The sequence below is a fragment of the Silene latifolia genome, chromosome Y, assembly GCF_048544455.1.
Source record: "Silene latifolia isolate original U9 population chromosome Y, ASM4854445v1, whole genome shotgun sequence".
Lineage (NCBI taxonomy): Eukaryota > Viridiplantae > Streptophyta > Magnoliopsida > Caryophyllales > Caryophyllaceae > Silene > Silene latifolia.
Window position 1 is genome coordinate 420,182,455 of NC_133538.1, and position 14,260 is coordinate 420,196,714.

Sequence of the window (14,260 nt, forward strand, 5' to 3'; positions counted from 1 at the left end):
TGGTATGTTGCATACCGTTGATCTGGTAAAACCCGGTCAGGACCAAAGACTGGCTAAATACAATTTTGTTCGTTGAAGGAGTGTATGAGCAGGTCAATTAACTTTCTCCAACACCACACACCGTTTTCAGTATCTTTGCTTTTGTCCAAATTTCATCTTTTCTTGTAATTGCAATGAACTCGCTTGTTTGTTTCTAAAGAACACGGTGCTTTCTCGATATCTTTGCCTTTCCGCTTACTATATATAATTATTCTAACTACTTTATATGTTGTAAAATGTAAGGAAATAAGTGCAAACAACAAGAAGAATGCTTGTATGAATAGGACAAGGTTCGTTGGCTCTCGAAGCGGTTACCGTGGGATTGAAGTTAAAATCGTAAGTACATACACCTAGACATACCTTTATAATTTATATTTATTTAAATCTGGAGGTTTTACTATACTCTTGACATTCTTAATTTTTTTTTTTGTAGAAAAAAGACTTTGCCAAAAATGGAGTGATATTGGAGGAAGTTGACCTAAGACTTAACTTGGCTAAGGGGTCACACGCCTAATAACGGAGACCTGACCGAATATTACAAGGAAGTGGCTACGAAAATTGTAAGTTCTTCAATTTTTAAAACAAAAATTATTAATTTCTAGGAATTGACACAACTATATATTTATTTAAATAATATAATATTATGAATGGGTGTAGAAAGAACTAGAAAAAGAGGTGGAGGCAGGTACATTTAAGCAAGGGACGAGAAGATATACTAGCTAAGGCAATCGGCAAACCTGAACATGGTGGCCGTGTGCGAGGGGTTCCTGATGGCATATGCATAACTGAGTATTTTGGGAAGGCTCCTAAAAAGTGCACGACGTAGTAGAGCGTCTCAAAGAGACGGTAATTTATTATGTAAACATAGAATAAGACCGTCTCAAAATATTTGTTATTTGAAAATTATTTTAATTTAAGCATAACCAATTTGTTGAATTTTTGTCTTACATGCAGATAAATACTTTGCAAACACAAGTATCAAATATGCAAAGTATGATGGTGCATTTTTGGCAAAGTGGTGAGAAGCCAAGTCAAGAATTATTAGAATGCTTCCTGAAAGGAATTTCTATGAGTACTCAAGGATCGAAAGCTTGTCCATCTACGGATGGTTCTCATAGTATCTCAATACAAGAGAGTGAGGAGCAATCCCATCCGGAGCCACACGTAAAGAGATACCACATGAAGAGCCACCTAGCCAAAAGAAGGAGGTATCATCTTTTGATTTATCACTAAGATTTTAAGGAAACTTATTAATATATTTGCGTGACTAATGAGTTTGAAGTTCTGATTTTACTAATATTTCAAGGGGTGGAGAGACTGTGATTTATCATTACCCTAAATCCGAATAAGATAGTGGCATCGGGCTTGATGTATATGGAAAAAAAGGCGGAATTCATAATCGTACACGGTAGATCACTACTTAATGGTTATAAGAAAGTAGAAGTTAAGAAAGTACAATCTGGATCGGAAAATGATACGTTGCACAGTGCTGTTGGGGATGATTTGATAGTATTGATTGATGCGAAGGACTCATATGTTCAGTGGCCTCAGAATCATATTCACAGTCCTAGTAAGGTAATTTTGTAGTTTTTTTTAAAATTAGAAGTATTATCTTATAATAAGTTAATATAAATATTAACTATTTTGTGAAAAAATAATAAAGATAGAAATCGTAATGAAGAAGAAGAAGAAGAAGAATCATCAAAGGTCTGCACCACCTCTTGTCCCGTCTATTCTGGGTGTAGAAGTTAGTAGTGAGTTTAAGCAAAAGTTGAGAACCCCGCTGATGAATTCTTTACTTCTTGAGGCTCGCGTATTGAAGGCGAGCGGATCACTGATTAACGTTTCGATTGATGACCATGTATTACACCTTGATGACTACACTTCTCCGATTTCTTACGAGGAGCTTATTCATTGGTGTGACGAAGGCGAGATAGGTGCCTCTCACGTTGCTATTTTTATGAGGTAAGCTTTCTTAATGACCATGTTCTGTCTATTTTTATCCGTAGGAAGCCAGCCGTTATTTTGTTTGTTGAACGTTTGAGAGTAAGAAAGGAATGTAATGAGTTGTCTAAGTACATGTACAACACCTCAGATCATCTAACTGCATTCTCAGAAGGGGTACTATGAATATAAGTACATGTACAACACCACCATCCAAGAAAACAGGTATTCTCCCTTCGACAGCTTCCACAACCTGTAAATTACATAAAAGGCATTTGATAGCGCCACACTGTCACGTCTTTTAAATGAAGCTACAGGAATAACCCGCAGTCCAAATCAGACTCTTGTGGAGTATATAAATGGGAGATAGTGGAACTGAAATTATTTCATGATAACTGAATTACCTCTTCCAGAGCCATTATAGTTGCTGGGACATAATCAAGTTGTCGGGCTCCATGGTTGGACACAATGATTCCTGCAACACCTGATTGGACCGCTAATCGTGCTGTAGATAAGCACAGATGGATATAGGAAATGTCATATATACAGGATTACAGGCTACTTCATTAGTTAGAGTTACGCTATGTGGCACTTACCATCCTTGGCAGTGACCACTCCTTTCAGTAAAATAGGCAATTTGGTGATGGTTTTGAGCCACTGCAGATCCTATCAGAGGAGCCAAATAAACAGTTTATGCATCTACATTTTGTGTTTTAAACAACAGTAATAGAGCATTAATCCCAAATGGTCATTGGATTCTTGTTGTAGGTATTTGAGTGATCTTAGTGATACTATGAAGTCTACTAGTTTCTACGGATTCTTGTTCCCGGAGACGTTGTCTAAATTTGCATCCGTAACTGATGATTTACGATCAGATTATATAGCTAGAGCTATGACATGTACGCAGTGTGGCAGGGGTCGAAAACTGATATTTGCAGCTTATCACGAAAGGTATACATAAAGCTTTCCATTTTCGAACTTCTATTTATTTATTCCTGGCTATTTACGTGAAATTTTCTCATTGTCCTCTTTTTTTAATCAAAGTGATCATTGGATGTTGGCTGCAATTAATCCATATGAAAGTATTGTGTATTGGTGTGATCCTGCTGGGTATACGGAGCCTCGAAAGTTTATCATGGAAATAATTAATAGGTAAATCATGTATATTACATGTTAGTGCGTGATTTGACTTATGTTTGACATGACGACTTATTTTAGTTAAATCACATACAGAGCCTTCGAGAAAAGAAACTCTATCGATCCAATAGCAAGGCTCGAGGCAAAACCAGTTACTTGGAGAATAATTAAGGTATATCTTTTATATTGTCAATATTTTCACCCATGGACGGTTCGAAAGGATGATTTATGTCAGCCGACCCCAAATCATTTTGGGATTAAGGCTCTGATGTTGTTGTTGTTGTTGTTGTTATTTATTAGGAAAAAATAAATATCATTAGTATATCTTTTATAGAGGAAGTGTTCTGACCATGACCATGACCAGCACCATAATTCTGACATTAGAATGAAAGTGTCTGTTTTGGGCGGAGACCTTATAGTTTTGTTTTAGGCACTTACCCAAAAGGTCAAATACTAATGTAATTGGCATGAACACTTGTGAGCATGGCAAATCTCCTCTAATTATCCGCTGATGTAGAATGTGAGTTCTCACTCTAATAGGCTGGGGTAAGCGCTATAAGTGGTAATCATTGAGGCACAAGAATGACAGAATAATGTTGTTAATCTGTTTAATTCACCCTATATTTTAATAGTTAGACTGTCATGTGGATGTTGTAATGCTTCCTTAATATTGCAGCATAATAAGTACAAGTGGAACTAGTTTGAAATGATTGAACTCTATACTAGAACTTGTAGTTGTGTTATGTAATTAGTAATTAATTAGCAACTTGTACTATTTCAAATTCCCAGTTCAAAATTTCTAAAGACAAACAGATCCGTCTAATGATGTGAATTATATCTGAGCTAGTAGACTGAAACCTTGATTTCATTTTCAACTGGATAGAGAAAGTGTTAGGACTGCAACCACCACCAGAATTTTGATGTTATAATGATACTTTGATAATTTCTATTTTATACTAGTTTGAAAGAGTTGTAGAGTTGAAAAAATTGTTTGACATCTAAGTTTTACCATCCCAGATATATGTTCTATTAATTGTGGCATTGTGAAGGGACGACTTGTTTGTGTTGTCATTGCTTGATTCACATGTTTCATGGAACATTGTCCTTTCTATTATATCTACTAATATGCCATCAGATTTGTATGAATAACCTATTCTACACCATTGACTGATTGGGGGTCTCTTGGAGTAATTCTTTTATTTCCTTGAATATGGAGTACCTAGTACATATACAGCTACTGTCAATCATTTTGAAAGTAGCTCTACATGTAGCTCTACATGTAGCATTTAGTTTCGCATTCTCGTCACTTTTTGCATCAGGCTTTATTTTGGCCTGTTTTCTTTCAGTTTTTGCATCAGGCTGGGAATTTTGGCATGTTTTTGTGCAGCACCTGTTTGTTTTTTAGGCTGATCAGTATTTTTGCATTCTCGTCAGTTTTGTGCAGCACCTGTTTGTTTTTTGGCCTGATCGGTATTTGCGTTCTCGTCGGTTTTGCATCGGCTTTATTTTGGCCTTTTTTTTGGTCGGAGTAGATATAACATATGTATATGGGTTTGGTTTTGTTTTAGTGTCCTCGCCAAACTGATGGGAGCGTATTATGCGGGTATTATATTTGTCGATATATGTTGGAGCTAATCAAAGGAAGATATATTAATATTACCCCAAATGTATGTATTTTTTTTCTTCATTTCAATTATTTTCATCGTTTTGCTTATTATAATCTCCATCTTATTAATTGCTTTACTTTACACGTCATATATATAGCGTATTAACTAAATTTTTGGATGTCCTATATATATAGTTCATGCTTAACGCCCCAAAGACATATACGGTTGAGCAAATCGACGAGGTGCGGAATATTTGGGCTGAATTCACCCTCAATTTTAAGCCGAAAAGTAATGGTGGATGAAGCTGATTACAATTTCTTGATGTTCAATTCTTTTTGCACTTACATGCTACTAAGTAATAACGATTCAAGGATTTTTATTTATATTTTGCAAGTATGAAAGTACGTTTGTAGCCTATGCGCTATTACAAACATTAAACGATGTATATTTTTTCAAGGATTTGTCCTTGTTAATTCTAATAAAATTTGTTGCGTAAAATATCTTTGGAGTTTCTGAATTTTAATGCAGGTTTAATTCTTATATGAGCTATATATACGATTCTATCGTGTAGGAATTACGATGAAAAAGGAAATATAAAAAAAACACTTTTCAAAGAGAACGGTTAATTGTTAAACCTGTTCTATTTGAAATGGCACAAAATGGCGCCAAATGGTATATCAAAGAGCACGCCTTAACAAATAGGACGGTTGTACCATCCCCCGTTCTCTTTGAAAAGGTTCAACAATGGCGCCAAACACTCCTGTCAAAGAGAACGCCTTAACAAAGAGACCGGTCCCCTTTTACACCCGTGCTGTTTGAAATATCAATGAGAGCGGTTCCCATTAGCAACCGTGCTATTTGAAATAACAACGAGCACGGGTTGACCATTTACCAACCGTTCTCATATATCAAAGAGAACGCTTGGCCACAGGCCGGTTGAAAGACGCATTTAGAACGGTCCTTGACCGTTCTCCTTAATGGTTATTGTAGTAGTGCTTTTGGGTTGGACTATCTTGTCTAACAATTTTTACCTTTGATGGAGGTAATTTGTGCTCGCTTAGAATGTTTGTTTTGTTTTGGTTTCGACTTGAATTTTGTTGCCTTGGTGTAGGCATTTTTGTGGTGGTCATGACACCTAGTATACTCAAGTGAGACTTTTGTTTTGTTCGTGGCATTTGTGTTCTTTTTGGGACAGCTTGGTACGACGGTACATTTGGCCATGTAATTTGGAGGAGATTTTGTCTTGGAGATCCTGTGTGTGTTGTTTTGGTACACCGTTCCATCATAGTGACATTTGGGTATCTCATATATTTGTGTTGGCGTTTGGTAGCTTTTGTCCTCTTCGGAGTTTGCTACATTTGGCCTTCCTATTGGTATGAAGATATGTTGGGTACATAGTACAATTGGTAGTCTTCAGCTTACTACATTGGGTACTTCGTATATTGGTCACATTTGTTGCACACTTGGTTCGTTTGTCCGTTTTGTGAGTTGTGTTCAAGTCAAGTGGAGACTATCGGGACAGATAGTGACTTGTGGATCGATTCTATTGAAGCTGCTGATTTGGGGTTTGGTTCTTGATTGGGTTCGTGTTTGAATAATTCAAGTCAAGGTGGAGATTTGTTAGGAATTTGTGCCTTGAATTGTGTCGAAGACGAATTAATTTAAGGCAAAGATAAATAATGGAAGCATGAAGACACATAGCTGTGCATGGAGAGAGTCTCGCGTCTTTATTTCGTGACTCGCATACATGTCTGTTCAATTTAGTATTTAGCTGAATACTCCACGTGACTGATGTTGCATTGGATTGTTAGTGAAGTCTCATGCAATATGACTTAGCTTTAGTAAAGATAAGAATGTTTGACTTTTCTTATCTTTTAGCTTTGTTTTTTCGTCTTTGGTTTGGTTTAGGAAACAAGTACTCCGTATTATTTCCTATTAGTCTTTACTTCTTAATTAGACTAGATATTTTATCTTGGGTGGAATAAATATATAAAGACCCAAATTTTATTCTAGGTTAATTAAAAGAGAGAGATTTGTATCACAATAAAGAGGGTCGATTTGTGAGGTTCCTTCTGAAGAAGAAAACTCAGTTTGTTCCGGGCTCTATTATTGGTGTTCGTTTGTCTTTGAAGATCGGAGGAGTTTGTTCAAATCTTGGTAGACCTCAAGATTATTTGTCCTTCTTCTTATTGGGGTAGTCTCTTTTGTTCCTTTGAGACTACTATATTTGTTGGTAGAATATGGTATACTTTTGGCTCATATTGAGCGCGCGTGTACCGGTCTACTACTGTACTATTTTCTCCACTATAGTGAAATTTGATCTCCTCGTAGGGTGGACGTAGCCAGTTATTTTACTGATGAACCACGTAAATCTTTGTGTCAACTTTATTTACATTCGTTATTTATTGTTCTTATCGCCTTATCAATTAACTGTTTGGGTAACGGGACGCCTCCGTTACAACATAGTGTTTTATGAGTGTAATTTTAACCTTAATAATGTAATTTTATGGTGTAAGTTTCGATTAAATAATGTAACTCTAATTAGTTTCAAGTAGAAATGTTGTAGCTTCAACCAGGTATGTAACTTCAAGCAAATATGGTGCAATTTCTGAATAATTAGCAGTACTTAAAATTTTGAAAACTCAATAGCATACAAAAATATTCCTATTGCGACGGGCTCGAAAAACTAATAAATATCGACTTTTATTTCACCTTAATCGGAGTTCGAATGAAGATTTAAGGAGTCTTTTACGAACCCGCTATTATTTTACGCGGGTATGAAATTTCGTTTTTAAAACCAATATTGATATGTGAAATATAAATTATAGTATATTAATTTGATAAATTAGTTGATGAAAAAGAGAAGGTAATTGATTAGGGGAATTGGGAATTGAAATTATGAGAGAGAACACATTAATTACTTGGTAGGTAAGTGTATTTTTGCTTTTAATCTCAACCATTTATCTTAAGAGATCTAATGGTCTAGATGAGTACTTATGGACTCAACCAAATAAAAGGACTCACAAACATATATATATATATATATATATATATATATATATATATATATATATATATATATATATATATATATATATATATATATATATATATATACTACTCCATTTAACTCCACTCTACCTATTTGTATTTTGCACAAATATTAAGAAGGGTGTGGTTGAGTGAAATATATTGTAAATAAATAATGGGTACGATGTAAATAAGTGATGTATGAATGGAAAAGGGTGGAGTTTGATGTAGAAGTAGTGGGGTATGAGTGACAAATATTGTAAATAAGTAATGAGGTATGAGGACAAAATGGTCATTTGTCATTCTTTTTTAGGAAATAGGTAGAGTGAAGTTGAATGGATTAAAAAGGAAATATGGTAGAGTGGAATTGAATGGGGGAAGTATATATATATATATATATATATATATATATATATATATATATATATATATATATATATATATATATATATATATATATAGAGAGAGAGAGATAGAGAGAGAGAGAGAGAGAGAGAGAGAGAGAGAGAGAGAGAGAGAGAGAGAGAGAGAGAGAGAGAGAGAGGGAGGGGGGAGAGTCAAGTTCAAATGTGTCCAACTAAAATGGTGAGTCCCTAAGTCCAAATCTAAGCCTTTGATCTTCTAAGATTGATGGTTGAGTTTTGAAACTTCTAAGGAATTTTTGGAATGAAACTTTAATGTTTTATAAGTGAAACTTTAATCTATGAATGAAACTTTACTTCTTTTCGGCATTTTGTACTCATTGTAAGGTTTGTTATTCATCCTTATTTACTCTTTGTTCTTAATTTACCTTTAATTTAGTAGTACAAATTTCAAAATGTTCATTGATTTTCTGAGTTAAATGTTTATTAGATTGCTTGATTGAATTCCTTGTTAGATTTCATAAACCTTAATTTTCGAATTTTTAATTTATGCAGAAATTGTTCTCTTGTGCTCATGACTTCATTGGGGTTACTGGGATGCAACATCCACATTTTTCAGCCTTGTCATTGCCCTATAATAAGGAGCCGCCAACATTTCTCCAAGATTCAAATAAAAAAAACCCAGATTTATACAAAAGAGAGGGAGAGAATGAATGAATAGATTCAATTGAACAAGGATTAATGTAGTAGAAGAAGAGAGAGTAATTGAATTGAATATTAATGTTACCTGATAGAATAGAGGAAGAATGAATGAATAGATCCAATTGGTGAAATAAGAAATAGGGAAAAACAATTGAGGGATTGAAGAGGCATTAATGGAGTAGAAGGTATTGTATTAAGGAAGAGGGAAATGATATAAGGAATAGGGGAAGGGTATAATAGGAATGGGAAATATAAATTAAACTAAACATTTGAAATGAATGGCTGAAATTGATTCATTTAGCCTCGTTTAATGAATTGGTACTGAATTTTTAACGAAGCAAGAATTATGGTAGCATTTTTTAATTTTTTTTTTTTTACTTTGGTAGCAGTTATCAAAAAGTGGTTTACTTGTGGTAGCAGTTATCAAAAAACCCTTTAATCTAACTGATTTTCTTAGTGAAACTTTATAGTATACGAGTGTAACTTTAATGCTTTAAAGTGTAACTTTGATTTTTTTAGGTCATTTTTAATACAAAAATTTGAACTATTTAATAATTTAATTGTGACTAATATTTTTTTTAATTCACTGATTTATGAATGAAACTTTAATGTTAAACTAGTGAAATTTTAATGGTATCGAGTGAAACTTTAGCTTTTTTTAGTCCATTTTCAATATCAAAATTTGAATTTAAGTAATAATGTAAAAATTTGTAATTTCTCTAATTTACGATTGTAACTTTAATGGTCTAGGAGTGAAACTTTAACGGTATACGAGTGAAACTTTACTGGTCGAGAGTGAAACTTTGATGGTCTGAGTGATTATGTAATTTAAATTCGTTGAAGTTATAAGTCGTCGACACCGCCAACCACCACCGCCAACACCCACGCCTGACCCACCACCATACACAATTTCACCACCTCACAGCCGCAAATGGAGGAAAAAAAATCTGAAAAAAACAGAAACGACCACCACCCATCCAACCCATGGCCACCACCACGGTTCACCCCTGCACACCACCACCACCAACTCCCCCCCCCCCCCAAAAAAAAAAAAAGCAAACCTAAAAAAAGACCACACCATGAGTCACCACAACCGCCATCAACCAGCATGACCAAAAACCACTCCACCACACTCGCCCCGCGGCGAGATCTGGAAAAAAAAGACCCACAACCACCACCACACGACAGCCCCCACTTCACCACCCCACCACCACCACCACGGTTCACCGCTGACCACCACCACCAACAACCCAAAAAAAAGCAAATCTAAAAAAAATAGACTACACCATGAGTCACCACAACCACCATCAACCACCACGACCAGAAAAATGAAAAAATCCACTCCACCACACTCCCCCCGCGACCAGATCTGAAAAGGAACAAAAAAATAATCTCACAACAACAACCTATAACCACCACTTACTTTCTCATATTTGTAAAAAAAAAAAGAGAAAGGAGTAGGCGTGGTGGCGTAAGAGAAGGGGAAGAAACGACGTTGGCGGCGAGGGGGCTGAAGGCGGTGACGAAAGGAGACAAAGAAGAAAGGAGAAGCAGGGATGTGGTGGTGGCATCGGCATGGTGGTAGCGAGGTAGGTGGTGGTCCTAGTGGATAGAGACTATATAGAGAGAGATAGAGAGTTTTTAAAGAGTGGATATGAAAATGGGAGGATGGGTGTGTTTAGGGTTTGTTTACCTTTTATATCTCATGTTTTTATTTTGTTTTAATCTCAGCCTTTCATTTTTTTTATCCAAGGGTTTAGAATAAGACTCATGGACTTATCACTTTAAGGTGGACTCTCTCTCTCTCTCTCTCTCTCTCTCTATATATATATATATATATATATATAGAGAGAGAGAGAGAGAGAGAGAGAGAGAGAGAGAGGAGATCAACTAAGGCCATTATATCATATTAAGTCCATAATTCCTAATGTGGGCTGTTGGATCAAGCAAACCAATGGCCAAGATTGCGCAGTAAAACCCCACTCAACTAATATTTTAGATTTACGTCTCTCCTCTTACCCACTAACCCATGCATGCTATACTGTTATGTCCATCAGTCCGTCATCATTTCCCTCCTCATTTTCCACATAATTCAAAACAACTTGCGGTTTTTTTTCCCTCTATTTCCTGTCATTTCGTCTTCCTTTTCTTTATTCACAATGCTGATAACTCCATTTTCATCACTACCAATTAATTCCAACTCAACAGACGCCATTTTCATCACTACCAATTAATTCCAACTCGCCTGTCTCCATTTTTTTATAAGGTATTTTTCCATTCCTTATTTAGTGATTTGTACTTTGTTTTTTGTTAATTATTGCCTTTGTTAAACTATCATAAAAATAATTCATTTGATTTTTTAATTTTCTATTATGGGTTTGCTGATGTTGATTTGTTCAATTGTTAATTATGGTTGTGCAGATCAAATACGAGTTCATTTGATAATTAACAATGGTTTTTGCCAAGAAAAATGCCAAGAAAACTTCCAAGAAATCTGAATCAAAGGTAAAAAATCTTGTCTTGTTGGTATAACTCTTATAGAATGATGTATAACTTCAATTAAATATATGCATAATTTTAATCCCAATTGTTTGTCATCTACAGATGGATGTTGTAGAAAGTATTGACAAGGGACTTGATATCCAGGTTAAAAGTTTTGACTTTTATTTATACATTACTAGATGTATAACTCTGGTTACTAGATGTATAACTTTAGTACTCAATATGTATAAATCTGGTTACTAGATGTATAACTCTGGCTACTAGATGTATAGCTCTTCTGATTCTGTGACCAATTCTTCTTTCATAATGTCAAACTCTAATTGTTATATGTATATCTCTACTTCTATTTAGTTTCTATGCCTTGAGTTATACAATATATGCCTAGAGTTATACATTTTATACCTGGATTTATACAATATATACCTAGAGTTATACAGTATATGCTAGAGTTATACAATATATACTTTGGAGTTATACATTAGATGCCTGGAGTTATACCTAGAGTTATACCTGGAGTTATTCCTGGAGTTATACATTATACTGTATATGCTTACAGTTATACATTTTATGGCCAGAGTTATATATTCTATGGCTAGAGTTATACATTATATAATTTTAGTTTTCAGAATGTCTAACTTTTGTTATTATATGTATAACTGTACTGTTATTCTGTATAGCTAACTTTCCTGATTATCTCTTCTTTTGAATGGTGAAAAGAATTTTGGATTTTACAGAATTTTGGTTGAAAAGAAGAGATGACAAACCATTCAAAATTCTTTTTTATATAACTCTTATTGAATTATGTATAACTTCAACTAAATATATGCATAATCTGAATCCCTATTGTTTGTCACCTACAGATGGATGATGTACCAAGTACTGACAAGGGAGCTGATTCCAAGGTTAAAAGTTTGACTTTTTTTATAACTGCAGTCATTTGTTGTATAACTCTAATTACATGTTGAATAACTTCTACTGTCATAATGTATAACTGGAGTTATACAATATATGCCTAGAGTTGTACATTTTATACCTTGAGTTATACAATATATGACTAGATTATACAGTATATGCCTAGAGTTATACAGTATATACTTGGAGTTATACATTTTATTAATAGAGTTATACATTCTATGGCTAGAGTTACACGTTATATAACTTTAGTTTCAGATTGTCTAACTTTTGTTATTATATGTATAACTCTACTGTTATTCTGTATAACTCTCCTGATTATCTCTTCTTTTGAATGGTGAAAAGAATTTTGGATTTGACAAAAATTTGATTTTACAGAATTTTGGTTATACATAATCTGAATCCCTATTGTTTGTCACCTACAAATGGATAATGTACCAAGTACTGAGAAGGGACCTGATTCCAAGGTTCAAAGTTTGACTTTTTTATAACTGCAGTCATTTGTTGTATAACTCTAATTACATATATAATAACTTCTACTGTCATAATGTATAACTGGAGTTATACAATATATGCCTAAAGTTGTACATTTTATACCTTGAGTTATACAATATATGACTAGAGTTATACAGTATATACCTAGAGTTATACAGTATATACTTGGAGTTATACATTTTATTAATAGAGTTATACATTCTATGGCTAGAGTTACACGTTATATAACTTTAGTTTCAGATTGTCTAACTTTTGTTATTTTATGTATAACTCTACTGTTATTCTGTATAACTCTCCTGATTATCTCTTCTTTTGAATGGTGAAAAGAATTTTGGATTTTACAAAAAATTGATTTTACAGAATTTTGGTTATACATAATCTGAATCCCTATTGTTTGTCACCTACAGATGGATAATGTACCAAGTACTGAGAAGGGACCTGATTCCAAAGTTCAAAGTTTGACTTTTTTATAACTGCAGTCATTTGTTGTATCTCTGATTACATTTTGAATAACTTCTGCTGTCAGAATATATAACTCTTGATATTTTCTGACTAACTCTACTATCAGAATGTATAACTTTACTTATATTTTGTATAACTCCGACTATTTATTGTATAACTTTAATTCACAGTATGTCTATTTCTTTGTTGCAAATATCTCTAATTGCAACTACAGTATGTCTAATTTTGCGTGTTATCCTTGTTTTTCCCCAAATGGTTGAGGCCAAGCCAAGGGTAAAGAGGGTGCATGAAATCACGGTTTCGTGTCGACCTCAAAGGCTTGTCTCTCTTATTGAAAAGCTTAATGAGGATCAGGTGTCCGTTGTTAAGAAAATTGGGTTTGGTGGCCTTTTGGAGCTTAAGATTAGCAGCTTCCCACTTGCACACGTTCACCTATTCTTCGAGTCCTTCTCTGATGGGTCGTATGTGTTAAGGGCTTCTCGGAAGAAGGAGTTTATGATCAGTAAGCATGACGTGCATGACTATTTTTTGATACCTTTTGGACCCAACCGTCTCCCGTTGGTACCTACTGGTTCGCAGAAGGGGTCCAACGATCCCGAAAATAAGGAGCTGAAGGATAAATGGCGGAAAGCTTACGGGGTGGAGAAAGCAAATAGTTCAATAAGTTTAGGGAAAGTTCACAAGGAACTTATGGAGTACGAGGAGGCGGACGATCATTTTTGCCGGCTATTTGTTTTGTTCTTTATGTCTTTATTCCTTGCACCCACCCCAAACAACGGGATAGATTTGAAGCTTTTAAGGGCTGTAGAAGATCCTAAAGCCATTCCGCATTTTGACTGGTGCTCTTATATTTTGGAAATGATGGTGAAAGCGGGGACAGACTGTAAAAAGGGGGTAACGATATTAGGTGGCTGTATCCCCTTCCTCATGATAAGCTACTTTCAGCGATATGATTACAAGGGTAGGCCGTGCCTCCACGGTCTACCTTTGATTAAGCATTGGGATGAAACTTCGCTTGTAGATAGGGTAAAATTTGAGGTGGCTCAAGGGGTATTGGGTACTTTAACT

The 14,260-nt window shown here is 34.8% G+C and overlaps 2 long non-coding RNA genes across 2 annotated transcripts; both read left to right on the forward strand.

The window, feature by feature from the left end:
* Positions 1 to 4,688: 4,688 nt before the first annotated feature.
* LOC141626539 (uncharacterized) lies at positions 4,689 to 5,225 on the forward strand. The gene is made up of 2 exons (XR_012536110.1): positions 4,689 to 4,787; positions 4,922 to 5,225. It is a non-coding gene; the product is annotated as an uncharacterized LOC141626539 (long non-coding RNA).
* Positions 5,226 to 11,060: 5,835 nt separating this feature from the next.
* Positions 11,061 to 12,225, forward strand: LOC141626540 (uncharacterized). Its single transcript, XR_012536111.1, has 4 exons — positions 11,061 to 11,087; positions 11,243 to 11,326; positions 11,426 to 11,467; positions 12,184 to 12,225. It is a non-coding gene; the product is annotated as an uncharacterized LOC141626540 (long non-coding RNA).
* The last annotated feature ends 2,035 nt before the right edge of the window (positions 12,226 to 14,260 follow it).